Genomic DNA, 4,315 nt, shown 5'->3' with positions numbered 1-4,315 from the left:
GGGCGAGACCCTTCGCCCCGCGCTCGGGGGAGGCTCGGACCCGTCTTCCCGCTTCTCCTTCGTTATCCGCCCCACGAGCCGCCCGCGCCGCCGCAGGTTGTCTCGCGTGCGCTGACGCGCGGGGGGAACTAAGGTGAGAAAAGCGGCAATAAAAAGCGCCCGAGTCCAAGGTTGCCCCCGCTCCGGAGGTGCCCTAAATCCATCCGGCAGCGCGGACTTGTCCCGTTAAGGCTTCGGCGTCCTCGCGCTCCCTCCGAAAACGCCGGGCTTCGGCGAGGTGGGCGCTTCGGCTYGCGCTTCCGATCTCGGCACCGAAGTATCACCGAATACTGGGCAGCACTGATAGAGAGGAGAGCCGGCGGGGACCCTTGCTCCGAGGCTGCCTTTCACTTTCCGCTATAAAAGATGCATGCGAGCTTTTCCCGATAAACTCTCGTGCCCCTGCGTCTGCAAGGATTTGGCGTTTGCCGAAGAGAAGGCCCGCGGGAGGAAGATGCGGCCCCGTCTCCCTCTCTTCTTCCCCCCTCCTCCCGTTTCGCTCGGCTTTTCCCGGCTTCTGCAAAGCGACCGTTCCTCTTCTGCCGCTCGCGTTCCCAAGCGAAACGTTGTCAGCAGGCCAAGTTAACAACCTGGCAGGCCGGGGCGGCCGCCGCGAGCACCTGAGAGCAGCTCTGCCAACAGCCGTCAGCAGCGGTGCGGCTTCCGAGGTCCGACTGTGTCGGCCGCTGAAGYGCTTGGGAGTTTTTGCGCTATGCAACTAGCTGGCGTTCGTCTTTTGTTATATATCATATATATTGTTAGTCTTCTGGTATTTTGTATCTTTATCTGGGTGGGGAGGGTGTTTGTATTCGAATACGAAGAAGAAACGTAACGTGAGCAGTTGAGCCCTGAGCACTGGGAAACGTCACATTAAAGTAAACTGCGTGGTGCCTATAAAAGTTTAAAATTTGCTTCTTATTTGTGCATGCCATGGCAGTCTAACTGTATCACAAAAACCTTACAAAGTTATTTTAATTAGCAGGAAACTTGCATGTATCAGTTTGTTCTTGGGGCTTTTATTCTCTGGTTAATGTGTAATAGAAATCCAAGCAATGTCTTAGAAGAAGAAGGATGGTTAGATAACATGACATGTTGATTTTTAAGTTGGTTGCATTCAGGAATCAAGTGGATGAATTCAGCAGTGTCCCGCTCAGGTGGTCTTCCCAAACTTTGTGTGAATGAGGATAAGTAACACGAGCTGGAATACCAGATCCTTACGCTTGATATGTCCGTCCTGTTGCCTGCTGATCCTGCTTAAGGATTTTGTCTAGACGTCCCTCAACTGTAGAAATGAAATCCAATCCACCGCAAAGTTTCCCTTTGACTCCGGCACCTTGTTCACCGATGCTCAAAGCCAGGCTTTTCCCTGTGACGCTGATTCAAAACTCCGGCCGCTTTTGTGAAAGGACCTGTGAGTGACTTTGGCCGTAATCTGCAATTTGTAGGCTGAGTTTTGCCGCTGTGTTCAAGGTTGTCTTGCGTCTGTGCTGCAGACAGCGTAATCTTTTGTTAAAAAAGTTTAATGCTGTTGATTTTTCTATCCTCAGCGCTATCATCCACTGGCTTGAGGTTTGTCTGCGCTGAGACATTGGGGAAAGCTAATCCGAATTTACCAAAAGGACGGTTGCTTGTAATGCACGGACGAGCATGGAGAAATTGCTGCTTCTCCGGCATTAACTGCGAGTGGCGGGTTTGTTCAGTTTACACTTGGATGGGCTCCACCCTATTCCATAAATCCAGCTTTCTGCCAGAGCTATTTTTGCTCAGGGTCACCGGCTGACCCGAGACGGGTTGTGCTGGATTTAGTTCCCAAGTGAGCCCAGATGTGGGTGGAATTAAAATCCTACTCGTTTCGGTGCATACAAGGATATTTCCCCAAAGATGTGTTTAGTGGGAAAAAGAGAAATGGGTAGGTTGTCCTGGGCATTGCTTTTTTAATATGTGAATTTAGTGGTGTTGAAATGTGCTGGCCTAGCACAGCTCTCCAGTTTGTTTGTAGAAGTGAGTTACCGACATGGWTAAGTGGATGGATGCAATGTGAATTTACTGCTTCGTTCCCCGCTCGCTAAACTTCAAACCCTGTTATTTATAGGTAGTGGGGTGACTCAATGAGGATATCGTACTGTTAGTGTGTTTTTTCATGGGTCTATCTTCCAGCTGGTTGCTAACCCGGCAATTTCATGTGGACTTTTAAGCAGTCATTGGGTGTTACACATTAATTGCAAATAAAAGTCATCTGGGCCTCGAATTCCTTAGTCCTGAGTGGGCTCCTCACCAGTCCATAGCTGTGATTCTTAGTCATCAGAATAATTTAAAAGAACACGCGGGAGTATTGGAACAGCCAGTGTGGACTCAGATAGCTTTGTTTCTTTACAGAAAACTCCAAAGCTGTAACAGATACTTGTTCCTTAAGTGGTTACAAGTACAAATCGCTAAAAGCAAACGCCCGTATTTGAGCGCTTTGCACTTCAGCAGATACTTCAACGTTGCTTTTCATCGGTTCCTTGTTGGCCTTCACGGGCAGGCAGTAATAGGTTTAGCGCGGTATATAGTATTTCAGATTTTATCAGAGGACTCGTGCTTAATTGAATTAAAACTGGAATTCTTCTTAATGTCAAAACTGCTCTCAGGCCCATTGCTACGCTTGCATTCCGGTACTAGTTATTTAACTGTGCTTTAATGTTACCACCTGTGATCTAAGGTAGAAAATCCTGCTCTGGACCTGTTGACACCTTTTTCATTTCAGTAGATGGTTTTTCACTTAGCTTGTTCTGACTGTTTCAGTGAAGCTGGAGATGGGCGCGTGTTGAAAGGGGGTAAGTGGTCTCGCGGAAGTTATTTTGCAGAAATTGTGGCGTAAACGTTATCCCTTGAAATTTTCTTTATGGCTTGATGAAAAATGAGTTAATGCGGAGTTTTGTGCTTCTGCAGTCTAATGGTGCTTGTAGCTGCCTGTCCTGCACACACAGTGATTTCTGACCTCTAAAAGCAACACTTAAAAAAAAACCCAAAAAACCCAAACCCCCCCACACACCTCTGCATTTAGTTAAAAAATATGCAAAAGTGGTTTTTCTACTGTTTCTCAGCCTTTTCTTACAATGCAAACCCCAGCATTTTCAAGGCTAGCCTAAATTAAGGCAACAGTTCATATTTATTGCAGATATTTTTGAAAGACAATATTGACTATGATTAATATTTTTGGTATCAAGGAACTGTAAAGAAAATCTGTCCTCCTTGGAGAATTTTCCCTGCATGTTTGCTGTCGAGAGGTGCATGCGCCTGTAATAGGAAGCAGAATTATCTAAAAAGTCGAGCTCGTTTGCCCATATGTTGTATTATCTGTACACTAAAACATTGCGCAAAGGTCCAAGGAAGAGCAAGCGTTTCTGTTTGACTTTCATTTGGGTCATTTCTCATAGAAGAGGCAGGTTAATGAGCAGGTGTCTTGAATAGCTTTAAAAATAAATCATTCACCGCCCCAGGATGAAAACGACTCCCCGATTTGGCCCTTTGCGGGCGAGGGTGAGGCATGGACCCATCTGTATGGGAGAGTTATTGTGTGGTTATTTTGGCTCTAGCCCTGTGCAAATGAGATCGGAGCAAACTGAAACAAGGAATTGGGCTGCGAGTGCAGAAGAGATGTTTGAAGGGATTTGCTTGAGAACGTTGCGTGGACGGGCTTTGCCTTTTGGACCTCTCTCCAAAAAAGCCATCTGTTTCTTCTGGACGATGTTGTGGGGTTTGAGTCCCGCTCTGCCCTCAACAGGTCTGGCAAAGCAGGCTCGAGGTTCTCATGTTGACCCAACGCTTTATCTTGCTCCTGTCCTTAGAGGATCAGAGTCTCCATAAATACGTTGGAAAAAAGTCTTTCTCAACAGGGTTGTGGGTCACTTATAGCATTTGATTCCTCATGTCGAGCACCCTTTTTGTTCTTCTCTTGTTCTTCTCTTCTTCTCTTCCTACTTTGAAGCGTTTGACTGCACAAGCACTTTCTATATTGAAGTTTAACGTTGGCTTATCAGTCTGGCACTGTGCTAAACATTCATGTTTTTGGCTAAATTTGAGGGAGGTTTGACTTCTCGTTAGGCAGTAAGGTGTCTTTAATCTTGGCAGCAGAAATAATATGTAAATGCTCGGTTTCATTTGCGTTTCTGGTAATTGAAGTATGCTTAATGAACAAGCTTTTCATGCCTTTAAGCCACTTTAATTTCCTCATTTTCAATGCGATGTGAATGTTTGAGTTGCTCATGTTGTGTTGAATTACAAAGCTGCTGGG

The sequence above is a fragment of the Apteryx rowi genome, unplaced genomic scaffold (assembly GCF_003343035.1).
Source record: "Apteryx rowi isolate R43461 unplaced genomic scaffold, aptRow1 scaffold_428, whole genome shotgun sequence".
NCBI classification, from domain to species: Eukaryota; Metazoa; Chordata; class Aves; order Apterygiformes; family Apterygidae; genus Apteryx; species Apteryx rowi.
The sequence above is the reverse complement of the archived record's forward strand: the minus strand, read 5'-3'. Positions refer to the sequence as shown.